This window comes from Chelonoidis abingdonii, chromosome 1 (genome assembly GCF_003597395.2).
Source record: "Chelonoidis abingdonii isolate Lonesome George chromosome 1, CheloAbing_2.0, whole genome shotgun sequence".
Classification (NCBI taxonomy): Eukaryota; Metazoa; Chordata; order Testudines; family Testudinidae; genus Chelonoidis; species Chelonoidis abingdonii.
In genome coordinates, this window is record NC_133769.1 from 219,734,514 (window position 1) to 219,760,360 (window position 25,847).

Here is a 25,847-nt window from a genome sequence, read left to right on the forward strand (position 1 = left end):
AAAATTCTTATTATTAATCCCTAAGTGCATGACCTTACACTTTTCACTATTAAAGTTCATCCTATTACTATTACTCCAGTTTACAAGGTCATCCAGATCTTCCTGTATGGTATCCCGGTCCTTCTCTGTGTTAGCAATACCCCCCAGCTTTGTATCATCCGCAAACTTTATTAGCACATTCCCGCTCTTTGTGCCAAGGTCAGTAAAAAAAGGTTAAATAAAATTGGTCCCAAAACCGATCCTTGAGGAACTCCACTAGTAACCTCCTTCCAGCCTGACAGTTCACCCTTCAGTACCACCCGTTGGAGTCTCCTCTTTAACCAATTTCTAATCCATCTTTCAATTTTCATATTCATCCCCATCTTTTCCAATTTAACTAACAATTCCCCATGCTTATACTGTCAGACCACCGGTGGTGTATCCAGCCCCAGGTTTCAAACAGAAAACTTGTTTGCAACAGATACCAGTAGTATATTTACAGAAGGAAGGATAGAAAGAAATTTACAAAATATATGAATCCAGATTCTCTACTGATGTAGGCTAGCATAGCTCCACTGAAGATAATGCAGCAATGACAGTTCTCACCAACTGCAAATCTGGCTCATAATCTGTAAAAACAAATAAACAGAAAACCTTGGGTGTGTAATCTTAAAACACAGCCTCTTCTGCCTGGTAACTCCTGGATGCTACAGTGATGGACATTGTAGAAACTGCTAAAACAGACAAACTATTTCTACATTAAATTTGTTTTCCAAGTTTTTAATGCAGGTTCAGTTATTCTTTAACCCTTTTCTTTGTTGAGGTTTTATTATACTTTCATTCAAGAAGCAGTGGACTCTAATTTTATTTAGAAAATGAAGGCAATTATAATTGAAGTGTTGGTAAAACTCTGGTTCGAGAAAGCTATAAAAGTCATGAGGCATAAACTGGATTGTTTTTTTATTATTTCAGTCCTAATGACATTATAATCAGTAACTGAGTACCTGAGGCTATTAAGATTTAACCCTTTTTTGACACCTTCACCTGAAGTGTTTCTGCCTTCATTACAGAAGTTTCTTATAAACTTTTATTAGGTATTGAGGAAGAAGGAGATTAAGTTCTGTCTCTTTAATCTGGTTTTTGATTGATTTTTAACTAATGTGTTTTAGACTTCTGTTTTCTCCACTGTAAAGTCCTCTGAAGGGCTTGCATTAAGGATGCAGTATAAAATAAAGAATGTTGAATCTTGAGGTATTGCTCAGGGAGACTTCAGGCAAATTCCCATTGATTTTAGGGGAAGCTGGGTAAGGGTCTCCAGATTTAGCCCAGAAAGCATAATAAAGTGTCATGGATATTATCAAATATATAAAATAAATAAACAAAAAGACAGGATGCTAAGTTAACCATACACTCCAAATACAGACAAGCTGGGAGAAGCACATCTGAGCCCCTTAACAGAAACACCATTGGGGATCTATAAAAGAGAATCTTAAATTCTGATTTTTCTTTTAACATGTCTTAACACTTTTTCTTGTAAGAACAGTTTAAAAATGTTAACCAATATAACCATCTGCTAAGACTGAGAAAAATATGCACCTGTGCACCGCTATTGCCTCAGGAAGTTGCGAGGAATGTTTCTCAGTCTGCCCCAAAATGTTCTCCACTTGTTTACATTGGTTTTTTTGCTGCTGTCAGAGACTTCGTAAAAATAAATGGAATTACATTTCCGTAAAAATGGTGTAACTGAGTGGAGAATAAGACCATAGGGCAAGCTCTCTCCTTGTAAAGGAATTACAGTCCTATCTGAGAGCACTCATTGCTGTAACGCTGTGGTTGTGTTAGGGAATTGCTTTCTGTAATATCTTTCCCTCCCCTGATGAAATGCACATAATTTTAGTGGTTAAAATATTGCTGATCCTATGGAACTTCCCCATGGTCCTGTGCATGCAGGAAGAAAGACAAGATGCAATGGGTGTGATTTAATCAGGCAGCAGTGTTATTCAGATAACATATTTGGGAATACCCAGTAATAAATTGTATAATTCAGGTCATCATTCTTTCCATATTGTTTCCATCTATTTGGGAGGACTGCTGGAACCCCACCATCTCTTCCCGTCATATGAGGATTAAGGGAGGCTGAGGAAAGTGTGGCAGGATTTGTCTCCCTGCTGTACCAAATGTTAGCAGATCCAACACCCTCTTTTCCAAACTTTGGTAGGGGATGTCTTCTAAAACCACTTCCAACTCCTGTTTATCAGGAAATCATATTCCCTCTGGAAGAGGTACCTGCATTGCCACCTATTAAATTTTGACATCTTGGTCTAACTTCTTTTCCTACCTCAACAGGACCCTGACCTGCTCTGGGGGAAGTGAGAACCCCCCCCCCCCCCGCACCCACTGCACATTTCTAACTGCCCTGAGGTTCTGAGGGCAGTTAAAGTAGATGTATTCTTCAGGAGTATGACCCCTGAAGGTGCTGCCAAAGAACTAGAGGTTTTGAAGGGAAAGAGAGGAATTGCAGGAAAACTGGACCCTTGTGTGGATTCCCCTAAGATCCATCAGTTTGGGAAGTCCTGTTTAAAAAATAGCAAGTAATTATGTAATTAAAGACCATATCATCATTTCTACACACAAAGGAGGTGAACTGAACTTGCATGGACAACTTTAATTTTGCCATTTCTTAAACTTGTGCGCATTTGACTTTGCAACCATAATAATGTTCTTTTAGCAAAGGTTTTTAATGTAATTGAAGAATAGATTGAGCTTGGATGGATGCAGAAATAATGGACAGTTGATATTAAAAAAAGCCAAAGCAAAGCATCTTGGTTAAGAGAGTCATTAATATTATTTTTTTTGAACTGAGTAGCTTCCCTTTTCTAATTTTTGCATATTTTTACTTGTTTTGAAAAATCAGCTACCTACTGTGCAATGTTCAGAATGTTCAGGACAGTCCCTTTTTAATTTTATTGCAATGCAAAGTATATGTGATCAAATATTTAACCTAATTAATTCCATGAGATTATGATATGGTAATATACTCACAGTTCTTATGCCCTTAGCTACAAGGTCAGAACATTTAAAAACCAGTCATGATTGGTGTGAATTTCATGTATTTAATGTGTTTCATTTTATTTGTGGTTGCCAGAATATCTGGCTCAATTATAATTTATAGGGTGGCAAATCAGAACAAAATTAGTTCATTATTTCAATTAGCATACATTTTCATGACCATTTTTTTTTGTTTAAGGCATCCAATTGTTTCTCATTTTTATATGATTAATTTTTTCATCCTACTATTAACAATTTTGAAAAAGAAATATGAATGTTAAAACAATCAGTACATCTGAAGGAGGATTTTTAGAAGCACAGTTGTTAGTTTTGAACAGGAGTAAAACGCAGTTATATAGCACTAAGATGTGTTGATCTTGGGTAAATAACCTAGAACCTGATTTTTCAGAGGTGTTCTATTTGGGAGGATTCTATAGGTTCTTATACCAGGCTGATCTCCGTAGTATCTGAGCATCTTTCAGTAGCACATTCAGTGATGTGACTAACATATGTCACATGTTTGTTCTCTCATTCTCTCCTTAGGGGCAGGTGTGTGTGTAGTGAAGTGTCTTGTTTTGGTAGAATGGTTATATTTTATTGCTATGTATTTATCTTGGAGAAGTCAAAGTCAAAGAAATGAGCCTTGCACTTGGAGCAGACGGTGAGAAGGTTTTTTATGGTCCACAGTTCCTGACAGAGTTCATTCCACAGTCCTGGATCATCCCTGATAGAGGTCTGTCTCCTGTGGAGATGAGCTTTATCTTTACTGAGCACCCACACTCCAGCTGAAGTCAATTCAGACCAGTGGGAGCTTGATCATCTGAAAATTAAGCCCTTAGTCTGCCCATGTTTCATTTCCCCCATTTATAATATGAGAATAAATAATACCTCACAAGGATGTTTCAGGGCTTAACTTTTAGTATTTGTTAAAGAGCTCTAATACGCTGAGGTGAATGGTGGTACATCAGTGAAAAAATATTGTTGTTTTTGTTATGATACAAATATGGCTACTCCCATAGAAACTGTGAATATGTGCTACATCACATGAGTAAAAGTGGTCATAAATAAATGAGCATATCCATATTCTTTTGCATGATCAGTGCTGTTCCTAAGCTGATTGCCCAGGAGAGCCCACCCTGCTCACTCCCCTCACAGGTTAGAAGAGGGGCTCTTTACCTGCTGTGCCTGAGTTCTAGACTGGATGTAATGGACAGAGCACTGGGCCTCTGATTGCCTTAGAATTGAAATAAGCACACTCCAAATTGGAGATGATGATTTTAAAGAGCAGGAGGGAGTGAGGGGTCACTCCCTAAAATCCTGAGACTCCCTCGCAAGTCAGAATGGTTAGCAATCCTGTGAGTTTATGCACATGAATTAAAGAAGAAATATTATTTGGTGTAACTAAAATCAAGCATGCCCTAAAAGGAAGTGATATAATTCTGAAAAATAAGAATATTATGTTACATTTCTGTAGTGTCTTACATCCAAGGATATCAGATATGATTTATAAACTTTAATTAACACTCACCGCTCCTGAGAGTTGGATATGTTGTATTAAGCCAATATTCCCGGGGGGGAGGGGGAGGCGGAGGGAGTAAACTGAGGAATACAGCAATTTAACTAATTTTAAGGGCTAGATTCTCAGTTAGTGTAACTCAGTGTAGTTTTATTGATTTCCATTCCAATGGAGCTATGCTTACACCAACTGAGAATCTGACCCTTGCTGACTCACCCATGGTTCAATAGGAAGTAGAGTGGTCAAAAATTTTCCAGTATTGGAAAATGCTGTTTCATGTATAGAAAAAAAAAAAAAAACTTTCCACAGGTGCATGTTAATTTTGACCAAACTTTTTTTTAAAAAAAAAAATACAGGGAAAGTATTGAGATAGGTTGAAACATTCCATTTCAATATTTTTGATTTTTCATATCAAAAAAATGTTTAAATAAATATCTTTTGTTTACACTGTATTTTTTTTAAAGTAAAATTGTCAAAACTGAAATGAAGAATTCTAGTTGATGCAAAACAATTGTGTGTGTGTGTGGAGGGTGGGGCTGTTTGCTTTGCTTTCCTTTTGCTGTTTTGTTTTTCAGAAAAAAAATTAAATAGTCTTTGTTCAGATTTGGAATTAAATAAATTTTCCTCAAAATGAAATTACAGTCCATGTTTCCCTTTAGATCACTTTCTTTTCTTGTGAACCAGGTATTGTTTTTTCTATTATTTTTGTTCAAGCGCTGAATAATCTTTTTTTTTTTTAAAGCACGAATGGTTTTGTCAGTAGTTTTAGTTTTGTGCTTTTGGGATCTGCTATTTTATTAGGTCCCACCCAGTATACTGGTTGCATTTGTGGTCTAGCTAATTCATTTAAATGAATTAAGGAGAAAACAAGAAAAACAAAACAGATACCCTCATTTTGTTTTGCTTTTTGTTGCTCATGTCATAAATATACTGCATGGTAACGTAAATAGAGTGAGAAGGGAGTTTACATGCTGCTCTCAAAACCCATCATACTTATTCATGATTCAATTACATAATGATCCCCTAAGAGAAGAGAGAAGGAATAATTACTGCAGAAAATAAAAAGCAACATCTTTCCTGCCCATGTCCCCATTTCAGTGTTATTTACACTTACAAACCACAAACCAAAATTAGTGGAACCTCATTGTGTCCCTGCTCCGTGATGCAGCCAAAAAATCGAAAACAGAACTGAGGAATATTTATCTTTCCATGACAATGGAACCAGACATGATGATCCTATCAGATGAGCTTAGAAATAATAAATTGTGCAACAGAACATAAAAGCACATGATCAAGAAAACACAAAAAAGGGAAAAATATTTATAATTGTAGGGCTAGAATATGAAATAGAGGACAAAATGTATTATCTGAAATGAACCAAGATGAGCTTGAAAATTATACAGAGGGAGGCCAAGACAGACATTCTACAAAAGATGACAAGGAAAAATCAGACCACATAGTAGAAACAAAATATATAGAACCCCAAAAGAACACTTACTGGAGTAACTAACACACAGAGAAACCACATAAGAGGACGGTGTGCAACTAATGAATTTTTTTAGAACACTATCTAAAACTATATACACAAGGATTAGAGATATGCCACAAGAATTTAAACATAAAATACATTTAAATTATTAAACAATTAGGAGAAACTGAAGAAAAAAAAAGAAAAAACCAGCAATGCCTATTGCAAAGTACAGCATGTATTAAAAATATTTAACTTAAGAAGAAATATGTTTGCGTCCTACTAAATATCACAAACTCTTTACAATAAAACTGGTCCTTCCTAAACATAATACTGAATAAAGCTATAAAACATGTTTGGGATATGTCTAGAAATTGCTCTCCAAGATGGACACCATGATTCCATTCCGGTGTATAACCCTTACATAAAAAAAGAAAATCCTCTATTTAACAACTGCTGTAGAACAAACTTATTTTTTGATTTTCCTCACTTCAGGTTCCACAATTCCTACAAAAATACTGGCACATAGACTAGAAACACATTTAGTCAACCAGTCAACAACTGGGAAGAGGATAGATAAGGACAAAGTACTATAGTTATGAAGGAATAATCAATTGTACAAATACAAAATGGAAAATGACTGTCAAGGAAGCTATACTTGCAGAAAAGGATCTGGAAATGATAGTGGATCACAGACTAAATATGAGACAACAACATAATACTGTTAAAAATAGCAATCAAAATTCTGGGATGTATTAGTTTGAGTATTGTAAACAAGACGAGAAGTAATTCTCCAAGTTTACTCATCATTGATATGGCCTAAACTGGAGTATTGTGTCTAGTTCTGGGCATCATGTTTCAGAAAAGATGGGGACAAACTGGAGAAAGTCCAGAGGAGAGCAACAAAAATTATTACAGCTCCAGAAAACATGACCTTTGAGTCTTCCCTTTTTCAGACTAGTCTTAAAGTACATATAAGGTTGCTCTAAAGAAGAGGGTAATCAAATTATTCTTCTTAACCACTGAAGACAGGACAAGAAGCAGTGGGTTTAAATTGCAGCAAGGGAGTTTTAGGTTAAACATTAGGAAAGGGTAGTTAAATACAGGAACAAATTACCTAGGAAAATTGGGGAATCTGTCATTGGCAGTTTTTTTTAAGACCAGGTTAGACAAACACCTGCCAGGGATGGCCTAGATAATACTTGGTGCTGCTTCAGTGCAAGGGACTGGACTAGATGACTGATCAAGGTCCCTTCCAGTCCTGCATTTCTATTCGTTGTACGATCTGAAGAAATTGTAAATGTTTCTATCAAGGCAGATGCTGGGGGGGGGGCGGGGTGTGCCTTACATGTGTGAAATGGTGAAACAATTCAGATTGGGAAAAGCAATATGAGCTTAATACTGTATGGTGCTGAGTACTTCTTTGGGGTGCTGAGGGCCCTCAATGTCCACTGATTTCAGTGGGAGATAAGGGCACTCAGCAACTCAGAGAAGTAGTCCATACTTTGGAGAGATCGTGAATTGGCTCAAGATTTTATATTGTGCATTGTACAAACATGCAGATTTCAGTAATAACAAATAGATGTTTAGCTTAGTTTACCTAGAAACAAAGGACTGCCTGTAGTTAGGGTGCTAGTCTTTGAGTTAGCACACTTAGGTTCAATTCCCTCCTACTACCTTGTAGGGGAGCTGTGAGGATAATTAATTAAAAGTTGGTGAAGTAGTCAGATACCCTGGCAATACCAGGTATGAGGTGTCTGCACTGTTTCTATAGCATTACTAGAACCTTTGCAATAAAGCTCAGCTTAACAGACCATACAGGGCAAATTCTCTACCAGTATGCTTCTGGCCCATTTACTTTATCCTATACCAAGTGCTGGGGTTTTTGTTTTTTTTTTTAAATTTTAAGTTGTAAGTACTTTTATACATTTCTAAAAAAAACCCCTCTACAGTGGATAAATAAAAAGACCAAAATATCAATGAAGGCATTTAACTACAAATATGACAGCTATAGAAGATGTGCATTCAATAAAATAGTAAAATATATAAGTATAAAATCTTCAGCAATGTCTTCATAACTCAGCAACAGTAATGTCAAAACTAAATGCTGCCACCGAAATAACCAAAGTTTTGTAGGGTTTGTTTTATTTGTTGTTTTATATTTGGGCCATGTGTGGCCTTTGCTGATGCACTGTGGTCAAATAACCATATTTACAATACCAGTAAATAAAATATTATTTACATCATAGCCATTGAGCCTTTCACAGAACTGATGCAGCTTTAAAAAAGATTGTTTTGGCTCAATAAAAGAGAATCAAATTAACTAGAGCTGTTGGCTAATTAACTTTACTGAAGACAGACCTGATAGTGAGGGCCCTGTTCTCCATGGTTTAGTGGAACCAAATTCTGCAAGAAGCCCCAGAATTTTACTCCAGTGTAATTGCATTTTGTTTTCTATGACAACCCTTGACCTCCATCCTGCCATCTCTATACACCTCCATACCTGTTGAAAATACTGTTAAATACTTAAAATTAATCCATAATTATTTTCAAATATGGCTTTTTACCCCATTATGTTTTTTGAATGACTTGGTCCCATAGGCCTTGAATCCCATGATGCTTGGCTAAGATCCCATGCAGCTTGGCTAAGAACATCTTTTTCCCGTTGCCCCCCCATATGTGCCAGTGAAGGAGGTGAGTTTATAGCTGGCTTCAGCATCTTGTCCAGCTCCCCAAACTCCAACTGCTGCACTGTTCTCCAGACAACACATGTGCTAGGGTCTAATTAATGCATCTTAATGGGGAAAGCTGGAGAGCTAAAGGAATCTGTAGGGAGAAAGAAAACAGAATGTCAAGTGTTTGGCTGGAGCCAAATGGCAACTCTCCAGGCAAAAATGCTGAATTCCATGGCACCTTAAGGAAAAAATGACAAATTCTGTAACATCAGAATTGTGGATTCCACAAAGCTGAGATTGCAAAGAATGGGTCAGTTTACATCTCCCTGAGCTATTGTTTCAGTGTCTCTGGAACTTGGGAACAGAAGGCTGCATTGGTTTATGTTCACTTCATGTTCTCAGGATGATCTGCACAACCATACCGGCTGGAAACTTATACATATAACCCTTCTGCCCCTCTGAGTTGGCAGCAACAAGGGCCGGTTCAGCATCCAGGAGTTCCGTTTCAATAACACAATGTAAAATCGGCTCGAGCCCCCACCCAGTGACCTGGGACAATTACATACCACCCCCCACCCCGGGTGCCTCTAGAAGGCAATACTTCCCCACTTGCAAGCACGGATTCTAAGTGTAGCCAATCCTTTTAATAAAGGAGGGAAACAGTGCAGCATCATGTTGGAGAAACACCACAAGCAGGATTGTAACACAACCCATAAGCAAAAAAACCCACCTCCAAGTACGTTTGGCAATGTCCTTTCCCCCTTAAGGTCTTAAGTCCAATCTCCCCAAAGTCCAACGACCCAAAAGTCTCTGGTCAGTGCCACCCCAGAGTTCAAAAGTTTATCTGCAGAGTTTTACCCCCCCATACTGGGTGGAAAGAGGGGGCAGGGTGTTAAGGGGCACCTTACGTGGGCGAGGGCCAACTGCTCTGCCTCTCAGTGGAGTTCTGCTGCAGCCTTCACCATGACCAGCTCCACTCCACCAGCTGTGCCACTCCTCCAGCTGACCTGTGAGCCGCTCCAGCCATCCCCTCAAACCACTCCGCTCACTGTTCCGTGGGCTGCTCCAACATGCTGCAAACTGCTCTGCTCTGCCAGCCGCTTAGCGATAGATCTTCAGGCTCCCCCACTAGTTAACACAGCACTCAGTGATCTCAGCTCAGTAAGCTTAGCTCTTTTAGTGATTTCAGCTCGTAGTAGGGGAGCCCCAGTGCTAGTGCACCATTGACCCAACATGAATTCAGCTCAGAGCCTCTAGATGGACTCTTAATGGAATAAAAATTATCTCTGCTCTTCAGCAGTGGAGAGAGGAGGATGTGCAATTGGTGTTCCAAGGGCCCATACCATCAGGTACACACACCAGTCCCCAGCCTCTCTCATTCCACTGAGTTTTGGCACCCATGTACCTTGTCTAGCAAGTGCTACTTAATTGATGCTGAGACATCTCTGTCATAAAGCAGTCTCATAGTTCCTCATTCACATAATCAGGGTGACAACATTTATTCCTCCTGCCCCAAAACAAAGAAACTGGGGATCCCAGAGCTGTCAAAATAACCATCCCAGGCTGCCATGGGCTATGCTAGTTGGGGTGGGTGTGCCAATGCAAATACTTGAAATTCCTTTCCACACTCCCCATAATTCACCACTAGATGTCAAGGTAGAGCTCATCCTGACTCTGCTTACATACATATGAAATAAACATGAGATTCTGGAGCATGATTGCACAGCTGCAAGTTTGTGGAATACATTGGCCAGTTTTTTATAATCTGTGATACAACCTGTATCCATAAAATCCTCTTCTATACATCAGGGCAGTAACAGATGCTCAAAATGGCAAAATCAGGACACCAAAAAAACTATCACGCAGTACTTACAGTGCTCCTTCAAATGCTATCATGGCAGAAGCAGTAAAAATTCTGCAAGAATTTTGTATGCTTCTCTCCTCAGGGAAGAACAATCTTTACCACTGTAGCTCCAAAATTGAAAAACAAAATGGTTCAATTATTTTCTGCATTATTTTTTAAAAAACAAAAATATAAATTCAAATCAAACAGTATATATCTTCACTTGAAATTAAGAGTCTTTCTTTCCCTTCACATTTTTATATTAAATCATAAAGATACTTATTTGCTGAACCACAAAGTGAAAATATCATGGTGTTGATGAGGGGAAGGCCCATAAATAATGCCTGAAAAATAACGTTTTACTCATCTTATAATTTATCAGGTGTACAATTACAAAATATTTAAAAAGAGTGAAAATAAAGAGGGAAGAAAAATAATGAGAAGAATGTTAAAAATAAAGCATGCAAAAACAAAACAAAACAAAAAACAGCAAGCAAAATCAATTGCTTAAGCCACAAATGTTAACAGAATAATCTTACTGAAGTTTTAATTTGCCAATGCAGGTAATTAAATGAATTATGCTTCTAAAAGTCTTCTCAGCAGATGCAATGCATGGAGATCCTAATACTAGTTCACAGACTATATAATTGTAGGAAAAACAGCAATAGAACAGATGTCTCCCCAGTGAGTCAACTGAATTTTCGTAGCTGGTCTGTGGGCTTGGAAAGCTAATTTGAGGAAGCAAAATTAAATGAATGAAATTGTATGCAATAACACGTTAATCTATAATCATAGCTGAAACATTTAATCAGAATTTTGTTTTTTTCAGATAGTCATTCTTTTCGTTGAGATGTGATTTTAAGTGGACAGAATTTTTGTCTTGAAATATAAAAGCTTAGCCTTACAGATTAATGCCAGAGAGAAATGATTAGTGCTTTTGGGTAATATTTCCGCAGTTCCTACGTTATCATGTACCCAGAGTAGCCCCCTGAGTCATAAATATAGGAAAATTCTACAGTATCTTAGATGATATTATTTTAATAGAAACGTTGTATTTAAGGGAAGGGTTTTCTGGTGGTTTTTTGTTTTGTTTTAGTCCTTACTCTTCATAGAAAGTGATTAGAGAATCATGAAAACCTCATGCTGGAAAATATTGTTACAATTTGGAGAATATTTCTGTGTCCAAGTATGAATTCCATTTGATTTTATGAATGTTATTTGTACTTGTAACATTGTTGATTAGAACTTCCATTTTGTGGTAGAAAACACTGTGTAAGAAGCAGAAACAGGGCCATTAACCTTGTATAGTCCTGGCAGGACAATGGGAGCTACTGGCTGTGACATTGACTTTTTACTACCCTCTGCCAGAAGTGCCACTCAAGAGCTCTGGAGGGGAGTGTGCATAGACTGCTAGGGATTTGGAAGGTTCAGCACTTGTCTCAGGGCCGAGGGCAGTTGGACTGTGGGGTCCCACATTTCAAGGATGCATGCTGGAGAGGGGGCTTACACCCTGGGAGTGTGCCTGCAAGGCCAGAACTAGAGACATTTTCTCAATGTTGCTCAGACCCAGTCAGCTTGGGTCCAATGCAGACAGCTAGAGTTTGCAAGAGGGGACTCATCCAGGGCTATAACACACATTATCTGTAATAAGTATTTTCCACTGCTGCCAGTTGACCCATAATTCACCCCTTGTGTGTATAATCATGTCATGCTTTCAGCTACAATTGGACGTAGTCAGCATGGTCCAGATCACTATACCATGAAACTGTTCAACATTACCACCAGTGAATTAGAAATGTTCATGTGGAGAGTCTTCTGGGTTGGTTCTGCTTTAGGGTAATAATTTGGTAATGTCATGTACTCTCAGTAACCGATATTAGTCTTGGTAATGTTGTGAGTAATGATTAACTATCAAATGTTAGCAGTGTGTTCTGCTTTGAAAATGGAACAATGTAATTAGATATGTGAATATTCAGTTTTGATAAATTAATAAGTTAAGCAAATGACAGTTTTATTTTAATCATAGAAACAATCCTCAGTTTGTCATACTAATATCTTACCCTTAGCCATCAGTCATGAATACAAATGTGTACATATGTATGCACAAGAAATTCCAGTCCAACATTAGGATAGAAATGCCCAAATCCAGAAGGTAGTAATTGTATGATATCTATTTTGAGAATAAATGAATACCTTGGAAGGCTAGCTCTACTCAAGCATGGAGGTATATTAAAGAAGGCTGCCTGTATGGCATTATTTGCCCACAGCTCCACAAGAAAAGAGGAGAGAGAACGAATCTGTACCTCACTGCAGAATTATAGAATAAGGGGCACATAGCACATATAATCTGTCACAACCTGCTCCAGAGTCCCTCTCTGGACAGACACCAATCTGTTGTGATTGCATCCAACTGCTGAATCCTACATGCTTATAAGAGGGTCTGGGTAGTGACTGGTCACCATTCCAGGTCTCAGTCTCTCAATGTACTCTCAGGTGCAAACCCCATGTCTGACACCCTTATTGAGCAGCTTGCTCCTGCAATTTGGTTACCTGGACCTTGAAACCAGTGCCTCAGCCTTCCTGAGCCCTGATTTACTTAGACACAATCCTCATCCACTCCCCCGTCTCAAATCTCTGGGAGTTCCTGTTTCCTAGTTGCACCCTTTCATGGACATTATAGCAGTAAGGCAAGAAAACATAGGAATTATTAAACAGTCACTGTGCTGTTTGAAAGCACAAGAAAGTTATAGACCAATGGAAAACAAACTTCTGATTGCAGTCAGTCTGACCTCACCAGCCCTGGTGTTGGTCTGAGTCCTTAGATCTAGCAGCCCTTGCTGCATCCATTCTCTGGTCATCCAGCTTCTGGCAGTGGAATGGCCCTCCTTGCTTAATGAGTATTCCTCTTTTAAAACAGCCTCTGACACCTTAACATGCACTTCCACTAGGGAATTTCCAGGCATTCGTCACCTGAGGGCTTCTGGGTACAGAGTCACTGGCCTGAACCTGGTGCAGAGTTCTCATTTGGGAAAGCTGGTAGTTCTCCTGCCCCTTCCCTGCCACTCAAGGCCTCACCCATCCCTTCTATGGCTAATCAGGGGCTAGGGTAGGTTGACGACCCAGCACCTACACCCCCCTACCCACCCCCAGTCACAGTAACTGGACTTTTGGTGTCTGGTCAGTACATCTGACTAGACACTGCCAAATCCCCTTTTCAGCAGGACTTTCTGCTTGAAAATTGGACACCTGGCAGCCCTAATTTTAGCCCCTATTGAATAAAAGGTGGAATGTGAGTGTATTCAGTACCTTTTAGAGCTTGGACTCTGTTTGCTTTATGCTGTCATCAGACTCTGTGGATATGTCTACACTGCAATTAAATGCCTGCAGGCAGCCTGTGTCTTCTGACTCGGGCTTGTGGGGCATGAGCTAGGGGGCTGTTTAATTGTGGTGTACAGATTAAAGCTCCAGCCTGAGCCTTAAACTGCCACATAGCCTGATCTCTGCAAGCCCAAGTCAGCTGACACAGGCCACCCAAGGGTGTTAAAATTGCGGTATAGACATACCCTATGAGTTTAGAATCAAGACATTGACTGAACTGCTCTCACAGCAGCTGAAGATATTAGCTATAACGTTCCATTGAGTCAGTCCATTGTTTGTCCGTGTCTTTCAGTGACGGGAGAAGGGTTGCAGGGTTTGTCACTATAACCTGATGACTGAAAGTAAGTCCAGTGACACTTATATACTCATTGGTTCAACAACTGGTTTGTATGTCAGCAATGTTATTTATCTATTTATCTCCAATCCTCACTTTCTGATCATACGGTTTCATACAACTGTGCTGCTGAGTCACTCCAGAAGACTTTCTTAGATAAAACTTAATATTTCAGGCACAAAATTCTACATTTTCAGCAGCTCCAACTAGATAACTGATGGAAGGAATGGTTGGCTTTAAACTGTGCTGTGTCATTGTGATATGAGTGTGGGTACATTTTGCATTTCTTGCTGCAGTCTCCTTCATGGGAACATACTGTTTTAACACTACGTTTAGAGAACTATTTTTCCTATTCTTTTTGGTTTTGTATATCTTTTCATTAAATGAACTGTATCTGAGTGGTAGGAACCAAGTGGGGAAACTAAAGCCTTAACAGCTTGTTATCTAGCTCTCTGAGAACTGGTGAAAGACTGTGACAAATATGCATCAATAGCAAGTATGGTTGCAGTTTCTCTTCATCACAGGTACTCCCTGTTACTTAATTTTTCAGAGATGATATGCCCAGTGGTGTGATTTTTCCACAGCTGGTTCACTGTTCACAAAAATGAGAAACCTCATACACTTTTTTTGTGTTCTTAGCTGTCCATTACAATGTCAACTACTGCTTTTGCAATAGCTCTGCTGTGTTATCTCAGCCACCAAAGCCTTCATCTCCTTTCCACAGCTATAGCTCAGCATATTTCATACCACTTTATTATTCTGTTTAATGATTTGGCATTTTTTATTAGATGAATTATGTTACTTGCTATTATAACCTCAAAATATATTGCTATTAGAAAATGATGGAATCGGGATTAAAAAGTCCACGTATTTCTCTTCTCTACAAACTATGATAATAGGTTTAAATTGAAGTAACTGCAGTGAGCTTTTGTTTTAAAATTCACACCGCATTCAATTATTAGAGCAAACCTCTTAAGTAAACGAGGGCTAGTCTCAGAGGGGGCCAGGCAATTATTATTTGACAAATTCTAACCAGGCAGAAAGAGGGTATTTCGGTAATGGTGGATCTTTAGCTATGAGTGCTGAGGGAAGAAGAAGCAGATAATGCATTCAAACAGAGGTAACAATGAGATATAATTTAGGATGGCAAATAATTTGCGTAAGTCTTTGTGGTTTGTGTCTATAGTGTGATTTATTATACAGACAATAAGCCCAACTTCTCAAGTTTGATATCTTTGTGATCATTTGAAATTTAAATTTTAATGAAAATTAATTAAAACCAGGCCAAAATAAATTATTCTAATTGCTTTTGAGAATCAGACTATGAAAGAATTCATTGGCAGACTTGTACAGTCTTTTCTCTTGTTTACCACTGGTTGCCTTGTAGATACTTAACTGAAGGTCCTCTGATTACCAGCATGGGTTGACACCACTGCACTCCATGAATTTTAAACAGTGGGCCAGATGTTTTAAGGATCAAGAGAGGCATCAATAGCATGCTAGTGTGAATAGTAAAATTTTAATTATCTACAAAAAGCAAATAAAAAGAATAGGTTTCCTTGTCTTTATTCTGAAGGAGAAGATTAATGCCTAGGCACATAGTGCGTTTAAAGTGTTGGCAGGTAGCAAGAGACTTCTGGTTAACTAATCCATTTTTTTTATTTGGCTCGTCAGGTGACAGCATATATAAACTCTAGCACTGTCCGTATGAAAGGAATTAAAGGCCCTTTTAAAAGTATTTATAGTAGGTATACATGTTGCTTATTCCTAGTTAATTGTTCTTCCTAGTTTTCTTTTCTCTTTTTTTACCAGTAAGGATATGCTTCATTTTAAAATCTTAAATATGATGGGGGGTAGACTTTCAGGTCATTGATGAAAGAAGAGAATATATATTGGCTTCTACAGACAAGTGACTCTCTTTAACCAATCAGAAAAAAAAATCATTTCAGAGCATCAGAATTGTATAAAGCAGGATACAACAGTGGATGAAAGCTTTAATTCAGGACTTCGGGAGTGTTCTTTTTTCTATTAAAAAATCCTTTTTGAAGGTTCTTAGTAGGCTGTACAGTTAACAAAATCTTTAAAATGAAATAGAATAGAAAAAGTGTATAAGAGCAGGGACATCTCTAAAATCAGTTTATTCACCAATCTATAATTCACAGAAGAAAAACGAAGCCAGTATAAACCAACTCATTGTCATGTTCAGCCAAAATGACTGGTGGGGATGGTAGTGGCTTGTGTTAATAAGGTTGACCAACGCTTCCCCTTATACGGCCCGATATGTTGTTTATAACTTTGCCTAACTTGAACTGTCTGGGCTGAAATTTTCCATGCTGGGTGTCTGTCTCAGGTTATTTTTATTATTTATTTATTAATTATTATATTTATTTCAACCAAAATGGTTCAACCATTTCTGAGGATGAGGGTAAAGGGAAATGTATAGTTTAGCCCAGGTTAAAAAATTCTGGTGAACTTTTCTTTGAAAAGCTGTAGAAAGCTCATGCTGTGAAGTAAGGACTTGAAATCTGGTACAGGGATGGCTTATGTATCAGGAATATGCCTTGTGCCATCCCCATAAAATCTGCCCACATTTGGCCAAGTTATATGCCTTTGAAAAATCAGAGTTTGCACATACTCAGTAGAGGTTTGATAGAGCTTCACAGCTAACTACCCCAAAGATTTCATCTGCACTAAGCATTTTCCAGTTTGAGGCAGAGCAGGACTTTCCTTCCAACTGCAGCGGAGAGCTACTGCAAGCTGAGCAGGGCCCACATCATGGAATTTGAATTGAGAACAGGGAGCCTGTCTCTCCTGTACTCTCAATAACACTCCACTTCCCCCACGGGGCCTAGGTAGTATGGGGTTGGAAGCTGCCTAATTCAAACACAGAAGGTACAAGAGCTGGACCTACGGGGAGGGGAAGGGTGATAGCGGAGGCTGCGGGGGTGGGATGGGGAAAAATGGGACTGGTTAGGGAAGAAGACTGGGAGCCAGGGATAGAGACTGGGTCTGACTGGGCAAGGAGACTGAGACGGGGAGGCAGGGGAAGGAAGCGGGGGAGGAGAGTGACTGAGAGCCAGTAGGTTTGAGGGTAAGCTGAGATTGGATGAGGAGCTCGGAGAGAGACTTGGATTCATTGGTCAGTGAGACTGGGGCTGAGAACCAGTAAGGAGAGAGAGATCGGATGGGGAGCTGGCATGCAGGGAGAAAACTGGGACTGGCCTGGCAAAAAGACTGGGACATAGAGCCAGGGCAGAGAGAACATTGAAATTTGGCAAGGATTCGGGGAAGGGAGATTGGAGGCCTGAGGGGACAGGGAACATGGGAGGGGGGTGACTGGAGGCCAGAGTGGGGAGGGGGAGAGAGAGCTCAGATAGGGAGCCAGGTGGTGGAATATGGGGACTGATTGGGCAAGGAGACTGGGGTTGAGGAGCTGGAGGCTGGGTGTAAGGAACTGTGAATGGCTAGGCAAGGAGATGGGGACTGAGGAGGAGACTGGACAGGGAGTCTAGAGGGGTGAACCTAAGCGTTGTTGGGCAAGGGCACTGAGGCTGGGATAAAAAGCCTGAGGAGTGGAGACTGGGACTGGCTAAGTGAGGAGAATAGGACTGGGATAAGGAGCCAGGGTGGGGAATGGACAGGACTGGATCTGAGACAGGTTTGAAGGGATGGAGCAAAAGGAATCAAGCTTGGATGAATGACAGAAGAGTCTGTGCTCACTAGAACCTGGAATGCAGTCCAAGATTCCTGAGTCTCACTATTCCTCTGCTGTCTGCAAATATCTGTGAAAGCCATTAGCCAGCCATCCCCCTATAGTTCTGGTCCACAGAGACAAGGACACTCTAGGACTACTATCAATAGCTCCATGAGCCCGAGGGGAAGAGGTGTGTGTGATGGATTCCAACCAGGTTCCAATGTTGCTGATGCCACAAGATAGAATTTCTGTTCTTAAACTTTTTCTTACCCCCCCCCCAAAAGAAAGAAAGAAAGAAAGAAAGAAAGAAATTACACACAAAACATACATTAACAGAAGATTGCTAAGCTGGCAAAGTCAAGCAGTCAAAAGTTAGGAAATGCCATAATTAAGGTTGCCTGTGCGGCCTTCATTCAGCCCACTTGTGCTTTTGCATTATGATACAGTCTATACCAATACATCACACACAATTATAATGTCTGCATATTTCTGTATCAAATTATGATCTTTAATTGTGATCGTAACCAGCATTTTGAAGAATGGGACCTACATGTTGAGTATGTAAACATAACTGCCTAGAGATGTCAAGAACAGAGTAAAGGAAGCTTATTGCAATGTCCGACACCTTCCCAAATAGCTAATACAAGAGTCATCAGCTGTGATTGTCTTCCAATCAAAGACATCCAGTTCTAGAACAATGATTTTGGTACTGATAGGAGCCAAAGGAAACTGTTTTGCCCAGTTTGTGCTCCAGGGGGAGCTAACGAGCTAACCACCTGTTTGAGGTTCTGAAGCTGATCAGTGTCTCATGACAGAGTGATTAGAAACCTTATTTAGGATGGGATGTGCTCCAGACTCTGTCAACTGCCAACCATTGGCAGATAACAGAAGGGACGGGTGGGGCAAAGTACAGGACAGACCAACCTGCTTGACACACAGACTGGCCTAGGACCCACAAGGAGCCTAGTCTTAGGGGAGAGAGCATGTAGGCTTTTGTTGGCTTGCTTAAAGATCTGCAAACCTTGAGTATAAGTTATTGTGATTTTAGAAACTCCTGTGCAAAGCCTGTGTTCCTTACCTCATATGTTACATGATTCTTGAGGAGTTAAACCGTAAACCAGAGCATCCCCGGAGGGATGGAACTCTTGAGGAGCATGCCTAAGCAACTGGGGAGGCTTGAGAGAGCTCAGCACTGATTTTGGGCCTAAGACAGCTGGACTATGGAGTCCCATACATCAAAGAGTGATCCCAGACCAGGAATCTGTGTTAGCTATCCAGAGTTAGAAATAGTATCTGACTCATCCAGACCCACCTGACTTGGAAGGGTGTAGGATCCAAAGATTGGGTCCATTCACAGCAAACTGGTGACCATCCACTATGGGGACTCAGCCAGGTCTGTAACAACATGATCATATATTATTTTTTCCACAGGACCCCATGCCAGGGACCTGTTCTGGATATGAATTGGGGCTGTGTATTGATGGACACTCTTGTCTGTAGGACCTGGGCTTCATTTGTTGAAAAAGTTGGAAGGTGTGTAGTGAATAATTTAGTGAATTGAGGGAAGAGAAAGGATTGTCTCATGATTCAGGCAATTGAATGATGCCCTGGAGAACTGGATTCACTCTCTGCATCTGCCACAGAGTTCCTATCTGAGGCTAGGCAAGTTGCTTACATCAAAATTTTCACAGCTACTTTTCACTAATTGTGTGTTCCTCATTTTCTGGGTGCCCAGCTTGATAGCCTTGGTCTCACTGATGGAAATGCTGAGCATTAATAGCTGAAACTAAACTCAGAGAACTATCCTTTAAACATATGAAGTGCTATATAATGCTAAGTAATCTCAAAATGGATTACAGATGGTTCAAATTGGTACCTAAAATTAGTGGATCCTTTTGACCTTTATCTCTCTATACCTCAGTTCCCCACCTGCAAAATGGGGATAATGCCCCCCGCTCACCTATGATAATAACAAAATCATAGGACAGGAAGGGACCTTGAGAGTCATCTCATCCAGTCCCCTGCACTCATGGCAGGACCAAATATTATCTAAACCATCCCTAACAAGTGTGTGTTTAACCTGCTCTTAAAAATCTCTAATGGTGGAGATTCTACCACCTCCCTAGGCAATTTATTCCAGCGCTTAACCACCTGGAGAGTTAGGAAGTTTTTCCTAATGTCTGACCTAAACCACCCTTGCTGCAATTTAAGCCTATTGCATCTTTTCCCGTCCTTAAAGGTTAACAAGAACAATTTTTTTCCCTCCTCCTTGTAATAACCTTTTATGTACTTGAAAACTGTTATCATGTCCCTTCTGTCTTCTCTTTTCCAGACTATGGGTGGCAGGTATTATAGGCCAGGAGAGGCTCTGATCCCAGTGGGATCCCACTCATATCCCCTTCCATCTTGACTGTAAACTACTGACAAGTACTCTCTTGCAATGGTTTTCCTATCAGTTATGCAACCGCCATATAGATGTGATTTGTTCTTGACAAATCCATGCTGACTGTTACTTATCACCTTATTATCTTATAGGTGTTTGCAAACTGATTGCTTAATTATTTGCTCCTTTATCTTTCTGGGTACCTTTTTGGTGAAAACGGAAACAAAAGTCATTTAGCACTTCTGCCATTTCCACATTTTCTGTTATTGTTTTCTCCCCCGCATTGAGTAATGGGCCTACATGGTCCTTGGTATTCCTATTGCTTTCTTGTTACCCTTTATGTCTCGAGTTAGTTTAATCTCATTTTGTGCCTTGGCTTTTCTAATTACGTACGTGTGTTATTTGTTTATATTCATCCTCTGTATTCTGACCTACTTTCCACTTTTTGTCGGACTCTCTTTTGATTTTCAGATAATTGAAGTTCTCCTGGTTAAACCAGGATCGTCTCTTGCCATACTTCCCATCTTCCCTATGCAGAGGGATAGTTTGCTCACAATACTTCATGTGGGTATTGTGAAAATAAAGTCATTAATATTTGTGAAGCACTCAGATGCTGTAATGATGAGTTCTGTCTTCTGAGCAGTATTTAGTGTGAAGTAACTAAGGCCTTGGGCCACACATTGAACAATAAGGAGAAAACAAAGTATTGAATAGCTGCTCATTAACTGCACACCATTTATCTTGTGCATTGAATAAGGCAGGGACCCTGTGGAAAAATGGTATGTGGTCGTATAATTGAAGATTGTATCAAAATACATATGCACAAGGTGGCCTAATTAAGATGGCACAGGACCCTTCATTCTGGCTTTTTCTAACTCTTGTGTGCTTTTTGTGTAGCTTTTATATGGTATAATAAATATAATGTTGACTCTGATTAACAACTGAGTTACTTGTGCTCTATGCTGTATAATTCTATTGATATTTTAATGGAGCTACAGTATTGTGAAAGTGAAGTAATGCCGTGGTGTTTGAGGCCCTCAGTATGTATTCATATCTATTTGAGAAGGATCTGGAAGGCTTGAGAGAGGGTGCTCCAGGCAGAAGGCAATGTTCACTCCACTTACTTGTGGTGGTGTTACACTGCATACTAGCCCAGATTTGGGACAAATATGAAAGATTTTTTGTATAGGCCGACCATTAAATTTAAAAAAATACCTTTTGAGAAAGGTTCTTTTCTTAATGTTATTTGTTTTCTTTTTTGTCTGCAAATTTCATTTCTAGGATTTGATCAAATTTAAAAGCAAAAATTTTACAAAGTTTACAGTAGTGTAATATGTAACAAAATCTAACCTACCAACCAGCCAAAGAAAAGTCCCTGTCATAGAGCCTGTTGAGCTAAGCCATTCAACTTGCAACCACTGGTCACCCAGGAATGTCATGAGGAAATTTATGCAGTTATCAGTTGGTCTAATTCTTTACTAGAGTAGGGGAAGGGCTTTGGGGCAAGTAGACACTGAATCTCGGGCTTCTGCCAATCCATCAGATTGGTGACATCCTACATCTGTTAGAGCAATTAGATTGGATGTAATGAATATATTTTTTATTTCTCATTCATGCTGTTAAATGTGCTGTTATCCTTGGATGGCTGCCCCTAAATCAGAAAAGAGGATTAGACTGTCTCAGAAGTCGTATATTGTATACTATTTAAACATGAGAGAATGACCTGTTTTTACAATTAGTATGTCTCCATTTTATTTCTGAAGTGATTGGTGCCTAAGAAAATAGGAAAGCTTGGAATTGTTAGTCATGGTGGATTTTTTTATTTTATATCATCTTTTCAGATCTTTTTATCTCCCACAACTGATGGAGAGATGGCTGTTCAAAAGATGAGGTGTTATTTGGGTGACAGGAATGATGTGAGGGAGCAGACCTTTCTTACAGCCCAGTGGAAGCAATATTGGCTCTTCTTTCCATTTCCAGCTCCCAATAGTGCCTGGCTGTTGTACTCCGGAGGAGTTTGTGTAGGATCAAGAAGTGAGGAAGGGGGCAGGGATAAGGCGGGGATGGTGGAACAGCTATGAAGGTGGAACAGCTCCCTCTTCCCTTGAAAATATACTTTCTTCTTGTGGGAAAGGAGGGCTCTAAGATCTGGGTTTGTATGTGTTTAGCAGTTTATGGTAGTTTATGGTATTTCAGTTTATGGTATTTCAGTTTATGGTATTTCATGCCTGAATCATCTGCCTCTGTTCTTTGTATCTCGTCAGTTTTAATTGTCAAAAACTGGATAGTGGTGTGACTGTTGTTTGTTATGAATATTAATATAGATAGATAAAAATAACCTCTGACAATCTGACCCACTGCTCCCCACCTATTCACCATTTCCAACCTGGTGTCTACTATGGCTTGAAATTTAGCAGCCAGTTACAGCTATTTCTGGGTCTGGCATATCTAATGGATTAAGTGGGGACTTTGGTTGTGCCCATGGCATTTTCCATATCTGGGAGATGTATTAGTTGTCTAGGCAATTAACATGCGCTATAACTCCAGAAGCTTATTAGAAATAACTGTGTGACAGTTGTTAGTCCTGGCCTGTGATGTGAAGTAGCTGTTACACTCCTAGATGGTTATGTAATATCCTGTTTGTCTAATATGAACAGTATCTTCCCTTTGTCCCTGACTTGCTTTATTTCATATACATTCTTTTACTATTTCTAGTTGGCTTGGGTTGCTCTTGGGTGAGCAAGCCCTGTGCAAGGTAGAGCAGCATGTGGAGCAGCTATTGCTTTACTGTGTAGCCTGCTTGCATACTGGCAAAAGGTTGCAACAGAAAGTAGGTTGGGTTCTGCCCCTTGCTTACAACATTAGATTTTCTAGGTGTGGTTTTATCTTGTAAATGTTGCTCAGGAACCAACTAAATATTCTCTTGTTACTTTTCCACTGCAGAAAAACAACCCTAACTCCTTTTTATTTAGTTCCATGAAGAATGGTCTTGGCAGAAATACAAGTGATCATCAGAACTTAATTATGCAGTGTTGTTCTTGTAACCCCAGTGTGAATTCAGTGAAGCAAGACTCACCTCAAACTATATGGAAGCTGTTTTGTTTTGGAAGTTTAGCTAGCTCTGGGAGTGCATAAAGTAGTTGAAGGTGGCATCGCTTTAGATGGATGCCCTTCATCTGTGTTTACAGTGACCCTTATATCTGATCACAGCTGCTGTTGAAGCTTATGCAATATCTGAACAGCAGTTTTATAGGATTGCCAGCTTTGTAATATTTTAAAACAGGACACACCAGCAGGAGTGCCGGAACCTCCTCTGCCCCCCCCCTTGAGGCCCCACTCCTGCCCTACCTTTTTCCCCTGAAGCCCCTGGGTCAGAGGGACTTGCCTGTGGAGCCAGGAGCTACAGCCACCTGAGAGAGGTAGGAGGCAGCCCCAGCTGAGTAGGTACTGGCATGGCCTCCCCCACCTTCAGTAACCAGACTATGGGTGTCCAATCAGTAGATTTGACCAGACACTGTCAGGTTCCCTTTTTCACTAGACTTTCCAGTCAAAAACCGGGCACCTGGCAACCTTATTAAAGAAAAATACAAGGTTCATAGAAAAGTATGTTACTCATATGTGGTATAAAAATAGAAGCCAGGTAATATTTAATTTGCCCTGCAAGGTGTTTTTCTGTGTTATAGATGAGAAGTAAAAGCACAGAAAAGCATTCTGTTCTTAGCCAGAGTTGCATGATCTGATGTCTATTGGTGAAGCTCTGATAGGCAGTAAGTGAAAATGTGTGTTTCCCTTTAAATCTGTGAAGGTGATTGATTGATTCTAGTGCTGTTGACAATAGTTTCTGCTAGCTCACCCATATATGTGAATGGCTGCAAATGTTTGCTTACATATATGGACCTGGGGTAAAGAGTCTTCATGTTTTTAGAAGTCCTGGAAGTCTTGGGTAGGTTAAATTGTTAGCTGAAGATAAATCCTAGCTCTGCCAACCATACAAAATAAATCATTTTGATATATGAATAAGAACTAGCTTTTGCAAAAGCTCTGTACTCTACTTACGCTGTTACCAAAGAGAGTCCTTATTAACCAGAACGATAAAGGAAAAAATGCTGTTAAAGGTGAAACAGGTGGTAGAACATGGCTTTGACATTGAAAGAGAAGGAACATTTCTTATGTTCTTTTGTCAACATGAAGTTTTTAATACTCCAAAAAGAAGAAAAATGTAAAGTCATCAGTGCTGAAAGTATTAAATAATCATTAAAAAAGGAAAGGTTCCTGTAAATGAAAGAAATGCATTTTCCAGGTGCTAACATTTTTCTTAAGATTGGAAGTTTACATAATTGTAGACTTTTTTTGTGAAGTTAGCCAAGCATTCAAAAAGCAATAATCTGACCATATCCTATCATAACACTTACAGTAGTCCTGAGATGACTGACAGAGAGAGACCCATAGTGAAGAGGGTCTTTGTAAATAAACACTGATAGGTGTTATGAGTATGATAATGTAAAGCCTGGTGGGCAAAGCTGATATTCTTGTCTGGCAAGTACAGTTGTGGAAATGAAATAAGGTTTAATTTATGGAAGGATGTTGTTAATCATTTCACAGTTTGCAGAACAATTAATTACTATGCTCTGCAGTTTATTTTGTTACTGTACTGAACAAGCGCATATTTTTACCAGCAGAGATGAGAAACAGGAGCTCACTATATAGGTGCAAATGGTAAGTCAGACCCAGTGTAATTCTGAAAGTACAAGAGCATCTGTCAAAATAGATCCAGCATAGAAAGTAAACAAAGATTGATCTGATACAGCTGTCTACTTTTTTTAAAACCTGCTTGGAAATATCATTCTCATTTCAAAGGCTGAAAACAAATAGTGAGTCTTGAATTATTCTAACACTGGTAATTCTTCTTCTTCTTCTTCTTATTTGATCACAGTAGCACCTGAGAGCTCTAGTTATGGACCAGCACCCCATTGTGTGAGGCACTGTACAAACACAGAAGATAGAGTTGACTTCATCAGGCTGTGTTGCAGACTGAGAAGTTGTAGACAAAGGCTGGTTTTGCTCTTTTACTCCCTATTCCTTAGAACAGGGGTCGGCAACCTTCGGCACACAGCCCAACGGGTAATCCGCATTTACATTTTGTTTATGTTGACCGTCCGCACGTACGGCCCTTTGCAGCTCCCGTTAGCCGGGAATGGTGAACCATGGCCACTGGGAACTGCAGGGGGCCGTGCCTGCAGAAGGTCAGGGTAAACAAAATGTCTCACGGCCTGCCAGTGGATTACCCTGATGGGCCCTGAGCTGAAGGTTGCCGCCCCCTGCCTTACAATCTGTATACATGGTACAATTTGACACTAATTCTTTGAGTATTAAATTTATGTACCTGTGGCAGGTTTGTGCTTGAATGTGGTGTGAACTCAGAAATCCTAGTAGACATTTAGCTGCTCACTGAAAAAGGTAATATGATTAGAAATGGCCATAAAATGAATTTGTTTTATGTGTAAAAGTTCAATGACAACAATAAAAAAT

General features: G+C 39.6%; 1 protein-coding gene across 9 annotated transcripts in view; it reads left to right on the forward strand.

Moving 5' to 3' along the window:
- The window catches only part of LOC116825693 (dystrophin), a 1,328,444-nt gene that overhangs the window by 467,159 nt on the left and 835,438 nt on the right, over window positions 1-25,847 (forward strand). The gene's annotated exons all lie outside the window — the stretch shown is intronic.